Source organism: Rattus norvegicus, chromosome 6, assembly GCF_021556685.1.
Source record: "Rattus norvegicus strain SHRSP/BbbUtx chromosome 6, alternate assembly SHRSP_T2T, whole genome shotgun sequence".
NCBI classification, from domain to species: domain Eukaryota; kingdom Metazoa; phylum Chordata; class Mammalia; order Rodentia; family Muridae; genus Rattus; species Rattus norvegicus.
The window spans coordinates 84,253,476-84,280,227 of record NC_141539.1 but is presented as its reverse complement, the minus strand read 5'-3'; positions in this window follow the sequence as shown (position 1 = coordinate 84,280,227).

Genomic DNA, 26,752 nt, shown 5'->3' with positions numbered 1-26,752 from the left:
TGACAGTGCTACGAAGACAGCAACTATACTGAGGTTCTTTCTACTCCCAGTATGCAGAACTGAGCCTGTGAGGAAAGATTTCTCTCTACTATGCTTGAAAAAAAAATCCCAAGATTTCACAAAGTAAAATTGTCAGAATTTAAGTAGATGTTAATCGTCAAATCAGCTGGTCCAGCTGTCAGGTTTCAGAACCAAGGCCATCTTGATTTTAACTTCAAGCTGACCAGATGGTAAAAGGAGAAGTCATAGTCTCTGTCTGAGTGCCCCAAACAGACCGATGGGTGAACAAATATGTGGGAGGGAGGTGCTTTAGCTAACCAGTGCTTGTCCCATTTTAGTATTCTTTTCTAAGAATTCTACTTATGGATTTGTTCATCAGTCACTTGGTAAGACTGAGTCACATGGTTCCTTCTGTATGTAACAAGTTGGAAAACACAACTGTTTAGAGGTGTTAGACATTTACAATAAAATTGGAGTTTAATTTGTAAGAAACCAGTATGGCTACTAATCAGGTAGGCAGCAAGTGACTATTCTGAAATCCATAGTTTGGCTACATGATTTCCATATATGACATTCATGAGTATACATGGGGCCTACTCATGCACAGTAGGTTTCCCATATGTTCCATGGAAGCAGTCATGAACCTCATACCACTGGTACTCAGGTCCAAGTTTGAGATCTCCAGAAAATGTCTAATCCTTTCTGACAGGTTTAGCTATGTGGTATTTTTATATGCAAATTACCTACCCTCGGCATTTGAAAAGTAAAGCAGGTGAATAAGAAAAATAAAATTAACAGGAAATCAAATAAGAAATATTTAATGCCTACTAGTCGCTAGCATTTTTTAAATGTAAAGAGTATATCAAACATTTCTTGACTTTTCAATACAGAGATGTTCTCGATTTAAGAAGTAGAAATCATTTATTCTTAACAAAAAGCATCCTTGTCTTTAAAATTTCCTGGTATACAACAACAGGGGATATTGGCATGAGTAGCAGAGTACTTTAGTAGCTGATTTCCTATAGGTATAAGTACAGGATTTTGGTTTCTAACATGTCCAGTACTTTGCTCTCAGAGACTAGCAGCCAATGAAACCAAGCAGACTAAACATAATAAGGACTTTAGAACTGGAGGGACTAAGTTCTAAGAATGAAGAGAAATATATTGTAGTATGGCTCATATTTACTTCACAGTAAAGGGAAGTCAGGTGTATATATGCCTACATTCTTGTGGGATTTCATGCCTCCATGAGAAGGGAATCCCCATATGAGTAGAATCTAAACAACAATCAACATACAGAAAAGAAAATCATTTTTATGAGCAGAAAATTCTATGTTAAATTGTTACTCTGAGTACTTATCACACTCAAAACCCCTACATCAGTGACCATGATCACATTTCCAAAAACAATGACACAAGGGGAAAACTGCTGTTCGGGGTTGAGAATGTGACTATGTGTTTGGGAAGTCAAATGGTAGCTGCACCTCAAAAGGCACAAAGTGTATAAAAATCAAAACATCAAGTCCCTGAAGACAGAAATTGAAGATCTCAGAAGGTGGAAAGATCTCTCATGCTCATGGACTAGGATTAATATCATAAAAATGGCCATCTAGCCAAAATCAATCTACAGACTCAATGCAATCCATCAAACTTCCAACTCAATTATTCATAGAGTTAGAAAGAGTAATTTGAAGATTCATTTAAAATAGCTAAAACCAAGTATAGCAAAAACTATTCTCAATAATAAAATGACTTCTGGGGGAATCACCAAACCTGACCTCAAGCTGTATTACAGAGCAATATTGATAAAAAGTGCATGACGTTGGTATAGATATAGGCAGGGAGATCAATGGAATAGAATTGAAGACTCAGATATGAACACACACGTCTATGGTCACTTAATCTTTGACAAAGGAGCTAAAACTATCCAGTGGGGGGAAAGGCAGCATTTTCAACAAATAGTGCTGGTTCAACTGGAGGTCAGCATGTAGAAGAATGCAGATCGATCCATTCTTTCCTCCTTGTACAAAACTCAAGGCCAAGTGGATCAAGCACTTCCACATAAAACCAGCTACACTGAAACTAATACAAGAGAAGGTGGAAAGAGCCTAGAATACATGGACCCAGGAGAGAATTTCCTGAACAGAAGAACAATGGCTTATGCTCTTAAGATCTACAATCCACAAATGGGACCTCATAAAATTGCAAAGCTTTTGTAAGGTAAAGGACACTGTCAATAGTACAAAAAAGCAACCAAGAGATTGTGAAAACATCAACCAATCCTACATCAGATAAAGGGCTATTATCAAATATATGCAAAGAACTCAAGTTAGACTACAGAGAACCAAATAATCCTATTAGAAATGGGGTGCCAAGCTAAACAAAAACTTCTCAACTGAGGAATATCTAATGGCTGAGAAGCACTTAAAAATGTTCAACATGCTTAGTCATCAGGGAAATGCAATTCAAAACAATCCTAAGATTCCTCCTCATACTAGTCAGAATGACTAAGATCAAAAACTCAGGTGACAGCAGATTCAGGGAAGGATGTGGAGTAAGAGGAACACTTCCCCATTGTTGGTGGGACTGCAAGCTGGCACCAATGCTCTGGAAATCAGTCTGGAGATTCCTCAGAAAGTTGGACATAGAGCCAACCCAGCTATACCACTCCTGGGCAAAACCCCAAAAGATGCTCTAACATATAACGAGCCTTATTTATAATAGCTAGAAGCTGCAAAGAACTCAGTTGTCCTTAGGCAAATGGATGGAACTAGAAAATACCATCAGGAGCGAGGTAACCCAGTCACAAAAGAACACACACGGTGGGCTGGAGAGATGGCTCAGCGGTTAAGAGCACTGACTGCTCTTTCAGATGTCCTGAGTCTGATTCCCAGTAACCACACGGTGGCTCACAACCATCTGCAATGGGATGTTCTCTTCTGAAGGGTCTGAAGACAGCTACAGTGTACTCACATATGAATAAAATAAATAAATCTTTTTTTAAAAAGAAGACACATGGTATGTACTCACTGATAAATGGATATTAGCCAAAAGCTCTCAATACTCAAGATACAATTTACAGACCATATGAAGCTCAAGAAGAAGGAAGATAAAAATGTGGTCACATCATTCCTTCTTAGAAGGGGGAACAAAATACTCTCATTTGGAAATACAGGGACATGGAGCAGGGACTGAAGGAAAGGTCATCCTGAAACTGCTGTACCTGGGATCTGTCCCATATTCAGCCACCAAAGACAGTGACCATTCCTAATGCCAAAAATTGTTTGCTGACAGAAGCCTGATATGGATGTCTCCTGATATGGATGTCTGTCTTTCTGATACAGATTAAGATGCTTGCAGCTAATCATCAGACTGAGCACTAGGTCCTGGTAGAGGAGTTAGAGGAAGGATTAAAGGAGTTGAAGGGATTTGCAACCCCATAGGAAGAACAACAATATCAAATAACAAGAACCCCCAGATCTCCTAAGGACTAAACCACCAACCAAAGAGTATACATGGGGGACTCATGGCTCTAGCTGAATATGTAGCCTAGGTTGTCTTTGTCTGGTATCAATAGAAGGAGAAGCCCCTGGTCCTTTGAAGACTTGTTTTCCCAGTGTAGGGGAATGCCAGGATGTTGAGGTGGGAGTGGATGGGTGGGAGGGAGAGCATCCCCACAGATGCAGGGAGAGGGGGAATTGAGAATGGGGAAGGGGATAACCAGAAAAGGGGATAACATTTAAAAAGTAAAAACATAAACTATCCAGTATAAAGTAATTTAAGAAACCTCAAAACTTCCAACTGATACCTCTCAGGACCAATACTATAAATATAAAATGGCAGGAAAGAAGAAGAAACAACTCCAAGTGCCCCACTCTCTGCAGAATCTAAACCATCTGGCAGATAATGTCTCCTCTGGCAGAAGAAACTCAAGTCCTTATAAAGTCACAAGAAATCCAAAGCACTTCAGGGTCTCTGCACTATAAATACAATGTAAAATTATATAAAAGTATTGTGAGGCATACGAATGAGAAAGTTTTGAGAAGTCCCAAAAACTTAACCTGTATTCTATATTAACCTGTGCATAGAAGCTATACTAAGATTCAATTTTCCTATTAGATCTTCAAGTGAGATTCATGGGAATTCTTCTTTATATTTTATTGTTTTATGATCATGCCAATGACATAATATTTTGGTACTTTGTGTATACTCTAATCCTTTTGATCACTGTATCCATGTGCTTTACAAGTCTCTAAGTTCCCTATATGTTTTTCTGTTTTCCAGTTTTCATGTTTAATAGTCTTTTTGTAACAGACTCAATGAGACAGATCCTTTTCTTATTCCGATTTTATACATGAAGAAACTAAATCAAACATAACAGAGCCAACCAAGTGACATAAAACCATGACAGAATCTGTGAAGTGTAGTAATAGAATCTACAAACTGAAGGTTTGGTCTTTATTTCTACTTACAAAATACAAGGTTAAGATTGCTGTTTTTATTAAACAGAAACAGAAGGAAGATATTTCAAATTATTAGAATGTTTTCCTATGTATTCTAATCTGCAATTGTATATTTTCCTATCTTTTGTGTTACTTTCTCAGTAACCCTATAGAAAAATGCTAAAAGTAAAAATGAGATAAATTATTGTAACCTACAAATAGTAACTCATTGTAACTCATTTGTAGTAAGAATCCATGAATTACCTGCTTATTCTTGTATAAAGCAGCTACCCTTACAGTGATTCTCCTACATTAGGAAAATATAATTTTACAAGGATCCTACCATTTTAGTTAAATGTTACTTGACTTGAGCAATTTATGGGTATGTTCTGTAGCTTCCTCCCAGAGGAAATAGATCTTTTCCAGGTTTACCAACCATTTCAGGGCACTACATTTTCATAAATTTTACTACAGGTACCGATTTTCTCATTGTAGTTTAATGGACTGAGCAAATAGTTTTACTGCATAAACAATGTACTCCCACTGCACTGTTAAAACTGAATTAAAAACAGAGGGGTGTAATACTTCCCCTAAATGCAATTCTAAACCCTTTGAATGGCAATACATAGGTAAATCACTTTAATTTACAACTGCAATGGTAGAGAACATTTGACGAAACAAATGGTGCTTGGTAACTTAAGCCATGGAAAAATTGAAAGATTTTAAAAGTCACTCTGTTGAACAATAAGCAAAAATCTATCCACTTGAATAGATAGTAAAGAAAATAGATTACTTGGGCATGAAATCATGCAATGCTATGAGTAGCATCATATCATCTTGAGGACTGATGGGAGACAGGAAGTTGCTGTACATAGATCACTGAAGCAATGCCTCTATTTGTAGCAGCATCACTCTCTAAACGGTTGCTGCCATAACTCAGCTGCACTGAGACTCGGACTTTCTTCTTTGAGCTTGCACTGTGCAAGAGCCCACAAGTCATTTTGACTGGGACAAGACAGAAAAAGGCTTTCCTGTGAAAAGTCTTGATGAACAGCCCAAGCCACCTCCGATTTTCTGGACAGATTTGGACAAATGCTCTTTCAGCACATCTGCGTGTGCATTTTCATTTTCAATGTTCAAACAAGCCAAAATAGACCCAATTGTAAGAAATCCCAGAAGCTCCAACTTGTGTATAAAGTATACAATCTATTTATGTTTTAGTTATTCATAGTGTAATTTATTTCAATTTGCACTAATCAAATGACAGAATCTGGCTAGAGCCCTGGAGATAGAAGAGAGAATTAAATAAGATTCAATACTTGCCAGATTCTACATGTCTGCATAAGGGGAGGTGTGACACAGTTCCTGCCCCCAGAGCATCACCAGGACATTGTTCCCCATGTTCTCCAAGTGTGCTGATGTTTGCTGTTGCCCTGAAACTGATCTACTGTCTTTATTTACTTTCAACCATTTCTTTCTGGGAAATATACTTCCACCATTGTCCAGAGCTAATTGTGTCACAATAATTGAAACAAATGCAGTTTTCAGGAATGAGGAATGGAGATGGTCATGAGGCTGCGGAGGACTAGGAGCAGGCCCTCTGCTTATCTGTTAGGGCCATGGGAAAGGATCTAGATAACAGAGGCCATAGAAGCCTGCATGGTCCATCATAGAAACATATCATTGTAAGACTTGGCCTTGAATAGGGAATCATGAGGAGATACATGTAACCCTGGTCCAATGATGGCTGCATTATTGGGCCAGGGTAAATTTCTGGACATCAAAAATAGAGAATTAAAGTGGTCATAAGAAAGAATATGGGGAGAAAAATAGGAATTTATGTATGATTTAGTAATAAATTGTATTAGAAGGAGAATACATGAGGCTATGGAATTGCTAGGATTAGGAAATGAAGATTAAAGAATTAAAAGATGATGCAGAAGCATATAAAAATTAGTATTTTGTTCTGCCTATTTGAAAAATTAGAGATGATAATGCCTGGGAAGATATATTTTATTGGATATTTTATATATTTAAATTTCAAATGTTATCTGCTTTTCTGATTTCCCCTCTGAAAACCTATCCCATCCTCCCTCCCACTGCTTTTATGAGGGTGCTCCCACACACACCTACTCACTCCCATCTCGCTGACCTGACATTTGCCTACCGTAGAAACTAGCCTTCACAGGACCAAGGGCTTCTTTTCTAATTGATGCCAGACAATGCCATCCTCAGCTACATATGCAGCTGGAGTCATGGGTCTTTCCATGTGAACACTTTGGTTGGTGGTTTAGTCCCTGGGAGTTCTGGGGGCTCTGGTTGGTTTATAATGTTGTTCTTCCTATGGATTGCAAACCCCTTCAGCTACTTCAATATGTTCTCTAACTCCTTCTTTAGGGAGCCCATGCTTAGTCCAATGGTTGGCTGTGAACATCTGCCTCTGTATTTGTCAGACTCTGGCAGAGCCTCTCAGGGCACAACTACATCAGTTTCCCATCAGCAAGCACTTCTTGGTATCCACAATAGTGTCTGGGTTTGGTGTCAGTATATGGGATGGATCCCCAGGTGGGGCAGTCTCTGGGTGATCCTACCTTCAGTCTCTGCTCCAATGTTTATCCCTGCATTTCCTCCTGTGAGTATTTTGTTGCCCCTTGTAAGAATGACTGATGTGAACACATTTTGGTCTTCCTTCTTCTTGAGCTTCATGCGGTCTGTAAATTGTATCTTGGGTATTCTGAAATTTTAGGTTAATATCCTCTTATCAGTGAGTAAATACCATGTATGTTCCTTTGTGACTGGGTTACCTCACTCAAGATGATATTTTCCAGTTCCATCTATTTGCCTAAAAATTTCATGAAGTCATGGCTTTTAATAGTTGAGCAGTACTCCACTATGTAGATGTATCAATTTTGTCTATACATTCCTCTGTTAAAGAATATTTGGGTTCTTTCTAGCTTCTGGCTTTTATAAATAAGGCTGCTATGAACATAGCAGAGCATGTGTCTTTGTTTTATGTTGGAGCATCTTTTGGGTATATGCCCAAGAGTGGTACAACTAGGTCCTAAATATGTACTATGTAAAGTTTTTTTGAAGAATGGCCAGACTGATTTCCAGAGTGATTAGACTAGCCTGCAATCCCACCAACAATGGGTGAGTGTGACTTTTTCTCCACATACTCATCAGCATCTGGTGTCACCTTAGTTTTTGATCTTAGCCATTCTGACTGGCAAGGAATCTCAGGCTTGTTTTGATTTGCATTTCCCTGATCACTAAGGATGTTAAACATTTCTTTAGATGCTTCTTGGTCATTAAAAACTTGTCAGTTAAGAATTCTTTGTTTAGCTCTATGCCCCCTTTTTATAATAAGGTTATTTGATTCTCAGGAGCCTAACTTCTTGTGTTCTTTGTGCATTTTAGATATTAGCCCTCAAACAGATGGAGGATTGGTAAAGATCTTTTCCCAATTTGTTGGATGCCTTATTGTGCTATTGACAGTGTCCTTTGCCTTACAAAAGCTTTGCAATTTTATAAGGTCCCATTTGTGGATTGTAGATAATTGCTGTTCGATTCACGAAAATCCCCCTGTGTCCATGTAATCAAGACTCTTCCTCACTTTCTCTTCTATTAGTTTCAGTGTAACTGGTTTTATGTGGAAATCTTCAATCCACTTGGACTTGACATTTGTACAAGTAGATAAGAATGGATGGATTTTCATTCTTCTACACGCTGACCTTCAGTTGAACCAGTACCATTTGTTGAAAATGTTTTCCCCCCCACTGGATGGTTTTAGCACCTTTGTTAGAAATCAAGTGACCATGGGTGTGTGGGTTCATTTCTGGGTCTCTGACTCTATTCCACTGATCTACCTGCCTGTTTCTGTACCAATATCATACAGTTTTAAATCACTTTTGCTCTGTAATACAGCTTGAGGACAGGGATGGTGTTCCCCCAAAAGTTCTTTTATTGTTGAGAATAGTTTTTGCTATCCTTGGTTTTTGTTATTGAAAATGAATTTGCAAAATAGCTCTTTCTAACTCTATGAAAAATAGAGTTGGAATTTTCTTGGCGATTTCATCAAAACCTGTTGATTGCTTTTGGCCATTTTTACTATATTGATCCTGCCAATCCATGAACATGTGTGATCTTTCCATCTTCTGAGATCTTTGAATTCTTTATCCAGAGACCTGAAGATTTTGTCATTGAAATCTTTCTCTTGGTTGGTTAGAGTCACACCAAAATATTTTATTTATTTTTGGACTGAATCTCTAGATTGGCTTTGGCAAAATGGTCATTTTTACTATATTAATCCTGCCAATTCATGAGCATGGGAGATCTTTCCATCTTCAGATATCTTCTTCATTTTCTTTCTTCGGAGACTTGGTGTGCTTTTAACACAAATCTTTCACTTGCTTGGTTAGAGTCACACCAAGGTTTTTTATATTATTTGTGACTATTGTAAATGATATTATGTCCATAATTTCTTTCTCAGCCTGTTTATCCTTTGAGTAGAGGAAGGCTACTGATTTGTTTGAGTTAATTTTATTTACAGCCACTTTGCTGAAGTAGTTTATCAGCTGTAGGAATTCTCTAGTGGAACTTTTGGGGTCATTTAAGGACATTATCATATCATCTGGAAACTTTCCAAGACTTTTATCATGAAAGGGTGTTGAATTTTGTCAAATTCTCTATCAGTGTCTAATGAAAAGATCATGTGATTTTTTTCTTTGAGTTTGTTTATACAATCTTTGATATCCATAAATTGAACCATCCCTGCATTCCTGGAATGAAGCCCACTTGACCATAATGAATGATCATTTTGATGTGTTTTTGGATTAAATTTGTGAGAATTTTATTGAGTACTCTTTCATTAATATTCATATGTGAAATTGATTCAGAAATCATTCTGATGTTTTCTTTCTTTGTTGGGTCATTATGTGGTTTAGGTATGAGCATAATGGTAGATTTATAGAACAAATTGGGTAGTATTTCTTCTGTTTCTAATTTGTGAAATAGTTTGAAGAGTATTGGTTATAGTATTGGTTATATCTGTGTGATAGAATTATGCACTAAAGCCATCTGGTCCTGGGGTGTTTTGGGTTGGGAGATTTTAATGACTATTTCTATTTCTTTAGGGGTTATGGAGCTGTTTAGATGGTTTATCTGATCCTAATTTAATTTTGATACCTGGTATCTGTTTAGAACATTGTCCTTTACATCCAGATTTTCCAGTTCTGTTGAATATAGGGTTTTGTAGTTTGGGTTTCCTCAGATTTTGCTGATATGTCTCCCTTTTCATTTCCGATTTTATTAATTTGGATATTGTCTCTGTGTGCTCTCATTAGTCTGGCTAAGGTTTGTCTATCTTGTTGATTTTCTCAAAGAACCTGCTCTTGGTTTTGGTGATTCTTTGTATAGTTCTTTTTCTTTCTACTAGGTTGATATTAGTCCTGAGATTGATTATTTCCTGCCATTTACTCCTCTTGGGTGTATTTGTGTCTTTTTGCTCTATAACTTTTAGGTGTGCTGTCAAAGTGCTAGTGTATGCTTTCCCCAGTTTCTTCTTGGAGGCACTCAGTGCTATGAGTTTTCCTCGTAGCACATCTTTCATTGTGTCCAATAATTTTGGGTATGTTTTTCCTCCATTTACATTAAATTCTAAAACGACTTTAATATCTTTCTTCATTTCTACCTTGACCAAGTTATCATTTAGTTTTTCAGCTCCCTTATGTATGTGGGCTTTCTTTGTTTTTGTTATTGTAGACCAGTTTTATTTCATGTTGATCTGATAGGTGCATGAGATTATTTTCATCTTCTTGTATCTGTTGAGGACAGATCTAAGACAGATTATATGGTCAGTTTTTCAGAAGATGGTGAGAAGTAGTTATATCCATTTGGTTCATAATTTCTGTTAGGTCCATTGTGCCTATGGTTACTTTCTGTTTCTATGATATGTTCATTGATGAGAATGGGGACTTGAAGTCTTGCACTATTATGGTGTAAGGTACAATATGTGCTTTGAGCTTTAGTAAAGTTTCTTTTATAAATGTGGGTGCCCTTGCATTTGGAGCATAGTTGAGAGTTCATCGTGGTAGATTTTTCCTTTGATGAATATGAAATGCCTTTCCTTATGGTTTTGCCAAACAGTATAGCAGAATGTTTTATTTGTGTAATGATAAAAAATTTTATCAGGGAATTACAGAAATTGCATTTTATTTCCAAGGAGAGTATTTCTAATGACACTGCCATTTTCTGTCTTTTTAGTGAAAATATTTATAGGTTTAAAGCAGTGGTTCTCAACCTTCCCGATACTGTGACCTTTTAATACAGTTCCTCATGCTGTGGTGCACCACAACCACATCATATGTATAATTTTGCTACTGTTATGAATTGTAATTCAATATAAACCATATTATATTTTTTGTAAATTTGTTTTTTTCAATTTTTAGATAATAATTAAACAATTTTTCCCTTTCTTTTCCTCCCTCCAAACTCACCCATATGCTTCTCATTGGGCTCTTTCAAATTAATCAACTCATTTTTAAGTCATTGAACATTTTTAATATAATTTTTTAACTTTCTCTGTTTCTCTGTGTCTCTTTATGTCTCTCTGTCTCTGCTCCTCTGTCTCTTGTTTCTGTGTCTTTCTCTCTATTTGTCTGTCTCTGTCTCTGTCTCTGTCTGTCTCTGTTTCTGTCTGTCTCTCTGTCTGTCTCTGTCTGTCTCTGTCTCTCTCTCTTTCTCTGTCTCTCGTTTGTGTGTGTGTGTGTGTGTGTGTATGTGTGTGTGCATGTGTGCGTGTGTGTGTGTTCATTGTATGTGTGTGTACCACATATTTGCAGGGCCTTGAGGAGACCAGAAGAAAATGTCCATGTAGCAATAGTTACAAGAAGTTGTAAGCTCACAAACATAGTTGTTATAAACTAAATTTATGTCCTGTGGAGAATCAGCAATTACTCCTAATCACCAAGCCATTGCTTCAAACCCTGAATGTGGTTGTAAATACTAAATACACATATGTGTGTTTGTTTATAAATTTTATTTTTATTTTAACTGTGCTTCTTTATTTCATGGTGATTAATGATTTATTTAATCTTTAATATATATTATAATATATAATATATTTCATTGAATTGTGTACATTCTATTATGTTTGTATTGGATACATTATTAGGAAAAAATATAACTGATCTAGGAGTATAGCAGATATCATTAGGAACAATTTTACTGCTTTTTTATGAAGGAAAACATAGGAAGAATGGACCTTGGGAAGAAGTGAAGTGAGGGAAAACTGAGAGATGTTAGGGACAGGAGGTTGCAGTTGGGAGATATTGTATGAGATAAGAATTAGAAAAGAAATAAAATGTTTAAAATATTGTTACAATAATCATTTGCTTTGTAACACTTTTAGGAAAAACAGATTTAAATGTGCATGTTTCAAAACATGATCTATGTTTCTTCATTTTGTAAAGCTAAATTAGCATGGAAATTTACCAAATAGTATATCACAAAACCATAATGTAACAAAAGTGTTGTGTTCACAGCAGTTGATACTTGAATGCTATCACAAAGTGAATATGAACTGAAAAGAAGTAAAAGGAATATGCTAAAGCAGAAAAAGGAATTCTAAAGAAGAGACAGACCACATTTTCTAAATTTTACACTGCCTAATGGCATTGAATTAGCTTTTGGCTTTCCTTCAGTGCAGAAGGTATTTTACTAAAATAGGTTATGAATTCAGAAAAGATTTTTATGCAGGTAAAGCCATCTGGTCATTAATTTGCCTGGAAATTTCTTTGAGGTGCTAAGGGCAAGACAACAGATGTCATCAGTGAACTGTGCAGAGACAATCATTTAACATATGAGGCATACAAGAGAGAGAGCAAGTGAACAAGCGAGGGAGGGATAGGGTGAGAAAAAGAGAAAGGGGGGAGCACAACAGAGCAACAATAATTTAAATGCCCTCACAACTTTAATCCAAAATTAAAGAAAATTATTTCACTAGGCAGAATTTTTATTTCCAGATATTCACTATAATTAGGAAACATCTATCAAATGAAAACAAATGGATCATATTTCTATTAGGAAGGATAATCTTGCTCATATTTAGAAGTGGTCTACTAAAATGTGATCATTATTATGAACAATCTAATTATAAATAACAACAAATAATGCAATATTTTTTATTCCTTTCAAGCAGTGGTTCTTTTTTTCAGTTTTTTTTATTTATTTAATACTTAATAATAATTCTTTGGTTTCCGGGCAAACATCCCCCTCCCCCCTCCCCTTCCTTATGGGTGTTCCCCTCCCAACCCTCCCCCCATTGCCACCCTCCTCCCCACAGTCTAGTTCACTGGGGGTTCAGTCTTAGCAGGACCCAGGGCTTCCCCTTCCACTGGTGCTCTTACTAGGATATTCATTGCTACCTATGAGGTCAGAGTCCAGGGTCAGTCCATGTATAGTCTTTAGGTAGTGGCTTAGTCCCTGGAAGCTCTGGTTGCTTGGCATTCAAGCAGTGGTTCTTTCATGGGAAGAATTGTCGCTGGGGTACATTTGTTGATATCTGAAAACATTCTGAGTTATTACTGCTAAGAGGTAATACTGGCATCTAGGGGTAGCATCCAGAGATGCTGAGAAACATCTGCCATCAAACAAGACATTCAAACATAAGGCATAGAAGTTGGAGTGGGAGAGGGAAGTATGGAAATGATATAAATTCAATACTCTTCTATCAAATTCTCATCAAATGTTTAAATGAAAATCTTTTTGAAAAAGATTAAGAATCCCTGTTTTATACCCAAATTTATGGAACACAATGAAAGCAGTGCTAAGAGGAAAACTCATACCTCAGAGTGCCTCCAAACACTGGAGAGAGCATACATTAGCAGCTTGAGAGCAGATCCAAATGATCACCATCATAATCAAGTAGACTTCATTCGAGGTATGCAGGGATGGTTCAATACATGGAAATCCATCGACAAATTCCACTATGTAAACAAACTCAAAAAAAAAAACATATGATTTTTACATTAGACACTGATGGAGCATTTGGCACAATTCAACACCCCTTCATGATAAAAATCTTGGAAAGTTAAGGAATTCAAGGCTTATACTGAAACATAGTAAAAAGCAATATACAGTAAACTAGTAGCCAAAATCAAGCTAAATGGAAACTTGAAATAATCCCAGTAAAATCAGGAACTAGACAAGGCTGACTTTCTACCTACCTGTTTAATAAAGTACTGAAATTCCTATTCAGAGTAATTAGACAACAAAAGGAGGTCAAAGGGATACAAATTGGAAAGGACAAAGTCATAATATCACTATTTCCAGGTAATATGATAATATTCTTAAGTGACTCCAAAAGTGATTTATCATCTGGAAATCCAAAGGATGGATTTAAGTTTTCCTTTGTTTCCCTGAATTCTTTTTTCCCTTTTTTCTTTTTTTCTTTCATAAAATAATTTTATTTTTCTTGGATATTTTATGTATTTACATTTCAAATATTATTCCCTTTCTCCCCTCTCCCATACCACCTCTCTTCTCCCCTGCTTCTATGAGGATGCTCCCATTCCATTCACAGATCATATGAAGCCCAAGAAGAAGAACAACCAAAATGTAGATGGTTCAATCATTCTTAGGAGGGAGAAAAAATACTCACAGGAGGAGATACAGGAACAAAGAGTGGATCAGAGACTGAAGAAAAGGTCATACATAGACTGCCCCTCCTGGGGATGCATCCCATATGGTACCACCAAACCCAGTCACTATTGCTGGCGTCAAGAAGTGCTTGCTGACAGGAGCCAGATATGGGTGTCTCTTGAGAGGCTCTGCCAAAGCCCTATTGATACAGATGAGGATGGTTTCCCTGAATTCTATAGCTGTCTAGTTGCTATGAGCCTTCTTAAGCATCTCTTAAGAATCAAGTACCACCTTGATGTCAGTTATTTATTCTTTTATATTGAAATTATTTATGTGTTGGCCAGAAAAATTAAAAGTGCTATAACTACATGAGCTTAGGAGGTTTTAAAAGGTAACAATATTACTAGTTCTCACCCTTTGCTGCTTTCTTATGACATGTCGTTAAAATGTTTAAATGAGGCACACAGAGTACCACACAGAAAACAAGCAAATTTGCTGCAGAATAGAATGAACAGCCTTGGGGTTGAGTGGACCATAGACAAAAGACCATTGATCTATTGTCTATTTTCATCAAACTTTATATTGTTTTAAAGTCTCTTGAACTACATCTTATGGGAAGGGATAATATGTCTTGATACTATATCAGGAAGCTTCCTGCTATATAACTATAATGTTTCTGGGGCCAGTGTTAAATAGTTATGTATTAATGACTTGGAAAATTCAAGATGTAAGTCTCCTCTTAAAACAAATATACCTCAAGCCCCATTCTTCTGACCAAGAGTTGAACAGTCCTATAGTTTGAGTTCTTGGTCTTAGAAGCTGCTGATTATGAGGGAGGTATGTATGTCCACTGTCCTGTAATCTTGATATTATCTGATTAGTTATCAAACAGTGATAGTATCATTCATTTAAAATATTGCTATAGAATATTTAGCTATCCTGTGAGTTTGCAGTAGATGGTATGAAAAACAGAAAATGGCATTTTTTTCAGTTACTAATACTGATATAAAGAAACACAAAATGAGCAAGTTTTCTGTAACTTTATGATACTCAGTGCTGATAGGAATGTTAACCACTATTCAAATTGGACTAAAAAAAAGATGTTTTCAAGCAAAAAAAAAAAAAGATGTAAATACTCACTGGAGGAAATGAGACAAAGCATGGAGCAGAGACTGAAGGCAAGGCCATCCAGAGACTGTCACACCTAGGGATCCAGCCCACATGCAGTCACCAAACCCAGACAATATTGGGGATGGCAAAAGGTGCATGCTGACAGGAGCCCGATATAGCTGTCTCCTGAGAGGCTCTGCCAGGGCCTGACTCCACAGGCAGAGGCTTTCAGCCAATCTTTGGACTGAGAAAGGGGTCCCCAATGGAGTAATTACAGAAAGGACTAAAGTAGCTGAGAAAGTTTGCAACCCCATAGGAAGAACAACAACATCAACCCACCAGACATACCAGAGCTCCCAGGAACTAAACCATAAACCAAAGAGTACACATAGAGCAACCCACGACTCCAACTGCATATGTAGCAGAAGATGGCTTTGTTGGGCATCAGTCGAGGAGAGGCCCCTGGTTCTGTGAAGGCTAGATGCCCCAGTGTAGGGGAACGCCAGGGAGGGGAAGTGGAAAGGAGTGGATGAGGGGAGCACCCTTATAGTGGCAGAGACAGGGGAAGGGAGAGGGGGTTTTTGGAGGGAAATCTGGGAAGAGGGATAACATTTGAAATGAGATAAAGATAATATCCAATTAAAAAATGAAGGGAAAAAATAGAATCTGTGGTTAAGAGCATCAATCCCAGGAGAGTATTTTCGGAACAGTCTAAATCAAGCATAACCAAAAGTAATGATTTATCTTGAATTAGGAGCATAAAATGCAGGAGACACTGCAAATGTCCCGGATCTTCCAAAATTTTGTGCTATTTGTCTGTTGTTACCAGTGACCTAGATATTTTCAAGAAGTCTATTTATACTTTCAAGAAGTGAGGATGCCTGAAATTCTCATATCTCAAAAGAATATAATTTTAATTTAAATGTAGATTATTGCAATGAAAACGTTTCTAATTTAAATTCACATGCATTTCGTCTTGTGACTTAGTAAACTGCTCAGAAAATATTTTCCTTTCTTAGATGTCAAACTAGGCTGCAGATTTTTTTAACACTGGGAAATCATGGAGTGGTGAAAGCCAGAAAATGTCAGGAGTGATGGTGAATAAAACAGCAAATTTAGACAGCCACTCTTTCAAGGAAAACCCTAATGATCAAGTTCCCTCCATATTGCTGAGTTACAGTGGGTTTGAGGGGAAAACAGTTAAAAATAGCCTCACATGGGAGAAATATGGAAGACCGTAAGGCTGCAGGGGACACAGAGAATGAAGTCAACTGAATTTAATAAGTACATGGTGTAGGCTACAATAAGCTTCAGAAGGCCAAAATACATCTATCATGTCTCGGTTGTATAGAGTGTTTACAGTTTATTTAATGCTGCAATTAAGACACAGATAAATTCAGAAAAGCAGATAATCAAATTCCTGCATTCACATTACTGTTTTAACTAAGATATTAAGGGGAACTGGGGGTAGCGCCCCAAAAGTCCCAGATGCCAGGAACACAAGAGGTTCTTAGGACCCAACAGGGGATGACAGTCGCTGAAATACTCAACAAGGGGGAGAGAGTACCTGTAGAGACCATATACAGAGGTTAGGCATGCCCCCAGAGTGAGGGATAGGGCCATCCCAAAAATATTAACCCAGAATTACTCCTTCTAAAGGAAATACATGGACAAAGTGTAGAGCAGAGACTGAAGGAAAGGCTACCCAGAGACCGCCCCACATGGGGCTCTGCCAAAACCTGACCAATACAGATCCAGATGCTTGCAGCCAATCATTAGACTGAGCAAGAGGACCCCAACGGAAGAGTTAGAGGAAGGACAGAAGCAGCTGAAGAGGTTTGCCACCCCATAAGAAGAACAATATCAACCAACCAGACTCCCCAGAGCTCTCAGGGACTAAACCACCAACCAAAGATTACACATGTCTGCATATGTAGCAGAGAATGAGCTTATTTGGCATTAATGGGAGGAGATGCCCTTGGTCCTGTGAAGGTTGATGCCCCAATGTAGGAGAATGCTAGGGTGGTAAAGCAGGAGTAGGTGGGTGGATGGGAAAGCACCCTCATAGAAGCAGGGTAGAAGGGAAATGGGATAGGGGGTTTGTGGAGGGGAAACCAAGAAGGGGGAAAACATTTGAAATGTAAATAAATAAAAAACCAATAAAAAAGATTTCCGAAGTAGCATAGAAAAAGGTTTATTAGTCAATTTTATTGAAAAAGTAATTGAAAATTTAAAACATCTAAATTGTTACCTGAGTATCCTGTTTTATTATATGCATTCATAAAGTGTATGGCTTTAATTTACTGTGATAATGTAAATAAACCAAATGAATGATAAGATTGCCTGATAGATGCATAATTATGGTTGAATATGCATTGATTTCATTGTTTACTTCTGTATTCAGAATGGTATTACCGTTGTTGTATTGGCCCAAATTTTAGGTCTGTCCATCTGAGAACTTATTACTATTAGAGAATTTGGCTCATGAAGAAGCACTGTGCCCACAAATGCATAAGCTGATAACTCACAAATATGTCTATCACCGCACACACTTGTGCTGAATAAGAAGGTTAACATCCTCTGAGCCATTGCCAGAGTCTCTTAAGTGTGTAGAAGTAGTGTACATTTTTCAGAAAGCTAAGTGCTGCTGTGAAAAGGCTGCAACTCTGTATTGTTAATAAAGATCAAATGGAAACTGCTGTGAATGGAATGGTGACCTCTAAAGTTCATATGATGAAGCTCTAGTCAACAAAGCAACTGCATTTGGATGGCAGGATTTCAGAAATAAATGTGAGTGAATGAAGTCCTCAGGATGGGGCACTGTCCTAAGAGGAATAGTATACTCATAAGGTGAGGGAGAAATACAAAAGCTTACTTTAATGTGTGTAAGACACAGAGCAAAAGTAAGTACCTGCAGACAAGGAAGGGAGCTCTCACTAGATCCCATCCAAAATATGGCAAAAAAACAACACCAACAACACCAACAAAAAATAAACACATTCTGTTTGTTATTCTATTGGGACACTCAGACTGCCATTTTAAATTGGAAGTTTGCATTATATCTAACACTTATTGTAAAATCTCAGTCACACTGCTTTTATCCTATATCATCTGGGAATTTTAGTTTTAATTTAAATGTCATATCAATAATATATCCTGAGCTAATTGATGGAATTTATCAAGTTTCAATCTACATATTGATAATCTTATACACCCCAGGACTCTCAAGTTAATAGCCACTTTTACTTTATTATCATTATATTCATATAAGTATCTGTATGTGTAAGCACAAATAAAAATTAACTTTAGCCCTTTTTATTACATATAATTATTTTATCACATATATATGTATAGATATATGTGTATGCATACACACACACACACACACACACACACACACACACACACACACATATGGTTTCAGAGATGATCACTTCACCCCCTAGAGAAGTTAATTGTTCTTTTCCAGGCAGTCATTAGTTTCCTATAGTTCATTTTCTAGAAGTTGGAACCCACAAAATAATCCTTAGTATTAACATGTCCGTTGACACTGCCTTTGTTCTGGTCATGTTTATGGAGCCCTTTCCAGAAGAAACTGTTCTAGTATTCTGACTCTAATGGTTGCTCTCCCTCCTTTTCTCCTGTGTTTCTGAGCCACAAATGCAGAAACTGTGATTTGGCTGATAGGACTGGAATTCCCAGGATCTCTTGTTACCCACCATTGTGTTCAGTTATGAGTTTTCTGTGATGGTCTGTATTGTCTGTAAAGAGAGGTTTCTTTAATGTGAGTGATAGCACCGCATAACCAGAAAAGGTGGCTAGCATACAAAGGTAGTTTTTCCTCTATTATTTGCTCACAATGTAATTATTCCAGGGTAGTCATTTGCATATGTGTGTATGCATATAAATTTCTGTTCTAGCATTTGGAAATTTTTAGGGAGTTAAAACAGATTCAGTCAGTTGTCATGATGCATGCCTTCAATCACAGCACTTGGGATGCAGAGGCAAGCAGATGTCTGTCTACGGATAGCCTGTTCTATAGAGCAAGTTCCAGGGCTGCCAAGGCTACACAGGGAGCCCCTGTATTAAAAAGCATAAAACAAACAAACACAAGCAACATCAAAAGAAACCAGAGTTGTTTGTTCCTAACAAATATGTATGCCCTGTGCCCTTTATATTTCTTTATTATTTATGTTTTGGAACTTCTAGTATCTTGTTTGATGCTATGCTGGAAGATAGAACACTTTTGACTCGTGTTATAAATTAGTATCAAGTTGATCATCAACACATATGATATTCACCAATAACGTTTTTGATGATCCCATTTACAAAGTTGAAATATTCCATTGTTTCTAATTTGCTTACATTTTGTTCTTTTGATTTCTGTGTTGTAATTTGAAGAAAAGTAGTGGATTTTCTGAACTTTTCTGCATATAAATTGTTAAGACTCTGTGGCATACTCTAGATGTGATTGATTTCACTAATGGATTTTCAAATATACATGTTTTAAAACATGTGATACATCTCATTTGATATAGTAAATAATTCTTTTTTTCTTTTTTGGTTTCTGTTTTAAAGTCACTTTAAATATAAAATCACAGAACAGAGCAATGCATCAGGTCCCAAGGCTGTTTCTTTGTCCTGTTCTTTTGGCATCAAAGGCTCCTTCATTTGGCCTGAATTAGGCTGCCTCTTTGTGACCCACTTGGACTTGGGCTTTGTACAAGGCAATAAGAATGAATGTATTTGCATTCTTCTACATGCTAACCTCCTGTTGAACCAGCACCATTTGTTGAAAATGCTGTGTTTTTTTTTCCACTGGATGCTTTAGGTCCTTTGTCAAAGATCAAGTGACCATTGGTGTGTGGTTTCATTTCTGGGTCTTCAGTACTATTCCACTGATCTACCTGACTGTCTCTGTACCAATAACATACAGGCGTTTTTTGTTTTTTTTTTTTTTTGTTTTTAATTTTTTTAATCACGATTGCTCTGTAATACAGCTGGTTTTAGGGATGGTGACTCCCCCAGCAGTTATTTTATTGTTGATAATAATTTTCATTATCCTGTTTTTTTTGTTATTCCAAATGAATTTACAAATTGCCCTTTTTAACTCTACGAAAAATTGACTTAGAATTTAAGAAATATTTACTATATTGAACAGCAAAATGCTGAGTGCCACAAGAATTCTCCTTATTCATTAAGTTTCAAAAATCTCAAAAAATACATTGTGCGTTAATGTTCTTTTCTAACTTGCAAGAAAAAACCCTAGGGAATTTGTGTAATGTTATCATGATATGTAAACTAATGCATGGGACTTAGAGAAAAGTGTATATGTAATTATATATAGTGTATTTAATATATAATATATAATAAAGTGTAATTATATATCTGTAATATATATGGTGTGTGTGTGTGTGTGTGTGTGTGTGTACGTATTAAGGCATTATGAAAACTATGTTTATACAAACATTTTAAGTACAATTTTATTGGTGTAAGAGAAGATTACTAATTTTTTGCATACTTCTTACCTGCTGAAATTGTTGTCAGTTCTCAGAGGTTTTAGTGGAGTTTTTATGGTCTATTATATACAGAGACATACCATCCGTAAATAGAGTTTGGGACTTCTGCAAGAGTTTCAAGTGCCACTAACCACCAAGCCATCTCCTTAGTCCACATAATAAAAATTAAAAAGAAAGAAGAGTACAGTGATTTCTGATAATTAAATGTGTAATTCTGAATGAATCTATATTCCTCAAACTCATTATAATGACTCTGCATTAAAATTAGTGAAGTAAAGTTTAGCAATCAAAAGTAATATGGTATGCAATATTTACAGAGATATTGAAATTAATTTTAACTATCTCCTCTAATGATTTTCATTGTTTTCCACAGACAGATCATATATATGTCAGATATTATTGAGCAAACAAATTATAGTTGCTGCCAGTAGAATTTACTTTTGTAGAAACACCACAGCCAATTTTAACCTCAGAACTGCTAAAAATCAAAACTTGTTTGTTTGGCTTTTTTAATAAGATGAGTATATCACGAGGATGTGGAGAAAGAGGAACACTCCTATATTGTTGGAGGGATTGCAGACTGGTACAACCATTCTGGAAATCAGTCTGGAGATTCCTCAGAAAATTGGACATTGAACTACCTGAGGACCCAGCTATACCTCTCTTGGTCATATACCCAAAAGATGCCCCAACATATAACAAAGACACGTGCTCCACTATGTTCATAGCAGCCTTATTTATAATAGCCAGAAGCTGGAAAGAACCCAGATGCCCTTCAACAGAGGAATGGATACAGAAAATGTGGTACATCTACACAATGGAATACTACTCAGCTATCAAAAACGATGACTTTATGAAATTCATAGGCAAATGGATGGAACTGGAAAATATCATCCTGAGTGAGGTAACCCAATCACAGAAAAACACACATGGTATGCACTCATTGATAAGTGAATATTAGCCCAAATGCTCGAATTACTGTAGATGCACAGAACACATGAAACTCAAGGATGACCAAAATGTGAATGCTTCACTCCTTCTTTAAAAGGGAAACAAGAATACCCTTGAGAGGGAATAGGGAGGCAAAGTTTAGAACAGAGGCTGAAGGAACACCCATTCAGAGCCTGCCCCACATGTGGCCCATACATATACAGCCACCAAACTAGATAAGATGGATGAAGCAAAGAAGTGCAGGCTGACAGGAACAGGATGTAGATCTCTCCTGATCGACACAGCCAGAATATGGCAAATACATAGGCGAATGCCATCATTAAACCACTGAACTGAGAATGGGACCCCCGTTGAAGGAATCTTAGAAAGGACTGAAATAGCTTGAAGGGGCTTGACACCCCATATGAACAACAATGCCAACCAACCAGAGCTTCCAGGGACTAAGCCAAAGACTATACATGGACTGACCCTGGGTTCCAACTGCATAGGTAGCAATGAATAGCCTAATAAGAGCACCAGTGGAAGGGGAAGCCCTTGGTCCTGCCAAGACTGATCCCCCAGTGAACATGATTGTTGGAGGGGTGCAGTAATGGGGGGAGGATGGGGAGGGGAACACCCATAGAGAAGGGGAGTGGGAGGGGCTAGGGGGATGTTGGCCGGGAAACCAGGAAAGGGAATAACAATCGAAATGTAAATAAGAAATACCCAGGTTAATAAAGATGAAAAAATAAATAAATAAATGGGGAAGAAAATAGAAAAAAACTCAATTTCAATAAGTTCTATGTATTAAAGACCTCTATGAGTGGAAATACCAACTAAAAGTATCCGTAAATGTAGCTAAAGTTAACTGTATTATTAAATTAAAGCCAAATACATTTAAAGTAAATTAAATGTTCAATAAAATGGACTTTTCTTTCCATTTACACTCTTAAGATATGTTCATTTTGTTAATATGCAGTTCAAAACATCACATTTTCAAATGAGTTATTCTTCTTTAACCTTTATAAATTCCATTGTTACCACGGCTACTTATTTTATAATTGCTATTTTTCCTGTAAAGTACATGCTCTATTTATTAAATGATGAATAATTTCCATTCTGTGCCATCTCTTTGTGGACTATCTTAAAAGAGCAAAGAGGGAACTTCAAATGGGAACCAGACTTTGAAGACATCATCTCAGGCCCATTTTTATGTGCAGAATTTCTGAGCTCTGGTTTAATATTCTGTACAGTAAAAACAATGAATAAATGACAAGGAGTCATATGACATTACTGTGAACAAAACAGTGTGTAGTTGTTTCTACCAATGAAATACAGTATGGCACATGTGTGGAGTAGTGGTGTTCAGAATCAGGATGACATGCACAATTTTGAAATGCTATTTGAAAATTAATAGCACTTACATGGAGTTTATTCAGACTAAAGAACACTATTCTTTGATGGCCACCAAAGAACCTCCCACAATGAGATAAATCAGGTTGAAAGGATGATGATAGGGTAACTATAATCCCCTCCAAAATGCTCATCAGGCACATTGGGGAATAATAATTTGTATTTTAAAGAGTACTAAATCTAAAGTCAGCAGAGAAAATGCGAGTTAAAATTATGAATTATGAAGCATAAGTCACAAAGCTATAAATTTTTACCCATCAAGGCAATAATTGCCATCCCTTCTCTGGAACTATGCATTCTCTGTTCTAGGAACTATGCATCTTTTAGGGTGTTTTCATTCAATTAGCATATTATATTTATAAGAGATTTCTTCTTTGTCTTACCTTACAAATATCAATTTTATTCTTTCCATTTGGGGCGTAAGGTGAGAAAAGTTTTCCGTGCATGGCCCTAGCTGTCCTGTGATTCACTCTGTAGACCAGGCTGACCTCAGATTCACAGAACTTCTGTCTTTGCCTCCAGAATGCTACAATTAAAGGCTGGTACCATTACCACCCAGCCAATTGTATCCTTACAATGACAGAATGTGTTGATGCCTAATTTGTGTTTAACCTAAAATTATGCTCTCCCACTGCTCAACAATGTCCAAGCATGGCTCTGCTAAGCATCTCAGTGTCCCTATCTGGGATACTGAATTCTACTCTGCGGTCTTTTGCTCCCTGGTTTTACCTTCTTCTTTTTAGTTCTCTTCTTCCGTCCTCCTCCCTTCCTCCATTCTTCCCTACTTCACTTTCTTCCTTCTTCCTTCCCTCTCCCTTTTCTTCCTTTTATTCTTCCTTCTTTCTTCATTTTTTCTACCTTTTTGAACCCCTTTACCCTTTTCAAACACTTTCAAATTAGTAATATTAATTATATAAAATAGCAATAAAGCAGAGCCCTATGACATTTTCATACATATGTAGTATTTCACAAATATACTTGAATAGCATTTGCTTCATTATAACCTACACTTATGGTTGATATCTTATCCTATTGAATTCTCCCAAGCCCCTAATAGTCTTTCTTCTTTCATTCCTCTTATTGTTGCTGCTGATGAGATTTTATAAAACAAAAGAGAAAAAGGAACAATGGAAACTTTTTTATGAGTCTATATTTCTTTGAAAACTGAAAATGGAAAACTTTTACAGCAAAGAAAAGATAAATGAACTAGAAGTAATGGCTCACATCTATAATTATAGTGCATGGGTTGTGAATGACAGAAGACCAGGAGTTCAAGACTAATCTTAACTTTGGAGAGAGTTTGAGGTCAACATGAGTTATGTGAAATTCTGTAAATGTAATTAATAAATAAATATGCTTATCCCTCATTTGAAGATTCAACAGTTTATGTATGCATTATAACATTGCATAACCCTCCATAAATATGTGCAATGTTGATATATAATTTAAAGTAATATACTTTAAAAAGAGCTTAACAAAGTTAAGGAGTGCAATGAAACAAATGGAAGACATATTTCATAGTTACTTCTGTTAGGAAGTTGTTTCTTCCCTTTTTTAAAAATCTCATTGGGGGAGCACCCTCATAGGAGAAGGGGTAATGGGGATGCGGAGGGGAAACAGGGAAGGGGATAACATTTGAAATGTAAATAAATAAAATATTCAATAAAATATAACAGCTTAACCACCAAAAAAAATCTCATTGGAGTGACAATAGAAATATAAACATATGGACTCATCCACAGCTATGAATGCTGAGATGAGTCACTAGCTGATAAGACATGAAAATTTCTAAAAAAATATAAGATAGATATGATAAAAGAAAAGAAACACATAAGTAACCTAAAACCTTCATGTTACTGACAATAGACTTTACTCCTGTACAGTGAATTAGTGATTTAATGCAGTAGTTAACTAAACAAGTTTTTGGAGTTGGGAGTAAACGTAAGCAGTTAGTCCATCAGTTCTAGGTATATAGGTTATGTGCAGTCTGTATACTTTTTAACACAACTGCCTCTGTGTTGTAAAGAAGATTAGTGATAGATCTCAGGCAACTTTCTTCTTTATTAGAATAAAGATTTCTATTATCATAATCAAAGTTTATTTTAGCAGGAAGAGATTTGATTATGCTAACAATATCTCTTCCAGCTGTCCATGATAGTTATCCTTGCTCTTTATTAACAAACATTAATACATAATAACAACTTCATAAGGAAACAACAGATGTAATGTGTACATCCAGTTGACTAGACAGTCAACTGAGCCCTTAAAGGAACAGTTAAAATGGGGGGGGGGACACATTAAGTAACCATTTAATTAGTTATTTTTAAGAGTCAAAACCATGTTTCAATTCCCATCTAATATCAGAAATAATAAACAATATGTTGTGACCAATAGTCCTCCTATGAATGGACATATTTCTAAACAACTAAGGCTTCTTTGGGATCCACAAATGCAAGTTGGGATGAAGGTTGGTAATATCAAGAATGGTGGCTTTGAAATTATTAGATATTTTGTGAATATGCAGTCAGTCCAGAATGAAGTTTTCAGGGAATAATTGCAACCTTTCTATTTCCAAGTGAGAGCCCACATGGCTTTGCTTATTGGCATGTTCAGAGTGAGGGAGAAGAAAAAAGGCTTAATCATTGGCTGAGATTCATGCACTGAAATGAATCTGTCTTTATTATATATAGATGTTAGAACAGATAAAACTGCCCTTCTGGTCTGAACTTGTGCCTCAAGCAGACATTGGGCACTAGTTCCACACTTATTCCCATAACATCCAGAGGAAGCCCATCACTGCAGTACACGAACATGCCTAGGATCACAGGTAAAGGGGACACAACATCTGACCCAAAACCGGAGTGACTGAGTCTACTGGGATCCAGGAACACAGGAACCCCAGCGCAGACAGTGGCACAGGTCCCTTCCAGTCTAATCTTGTGCCCTGAACTTGAGCACTGGTCCAGCACTATTGACACAACACCCCAAGGAAGCATCAGCCAAGTGCCCTAACACAACCAGGATCATAGAATCACAGGACACAGAATCACAAAGGAAGCTGAACTCCCAGGAGATTGGACGTACCCAAGAGCAATGGAGCTCTGACAGTCAAGTTCACAGTTGACGCCACAACTTCTTCCCCAACACCCAGCACCCATACAGGAACCCATACAGGAACCAGGGAAACACAAACCCCCGCCCACCCAGAGGCATGGATTTTTCAGCTTTTATCTCTACTCTGAGCAAATTCAGGGCTCTGGTTTAACCCCATCCACTCCTGCAATAGCCAGAGAAATCTTGACTCCCAGGAGCTCTGACACATTCAGGATTCTAGGATCTCAAGATCACAAGGACACCTGGATTCTGAGGACTTCTCACAAAACCAGGATCACAAGAAGGACAGGTTCCAGTCAGAGACAGCTATGGCAGGCACTAGATGGAATGGCAAGAGGCAAGCGCAAAACTAAGCAACAGAAACCAAGGCTACTTGGAATAATCAGAACCCAATTCTTCTACTGCAGCAATTCCTGGATACCCCATCACACCTGAAAAATCAGATTCGGAGTTAAAATCATATCTCATGATGATGATAGAGGACTTTAAGAAGGATGTGAATAACTTGCTTAAAGAAATACAGGACAATACAACAAAACAGGTAATGGAATTGAACAAAACCATCCAGGATGTAAAAATGGAAAT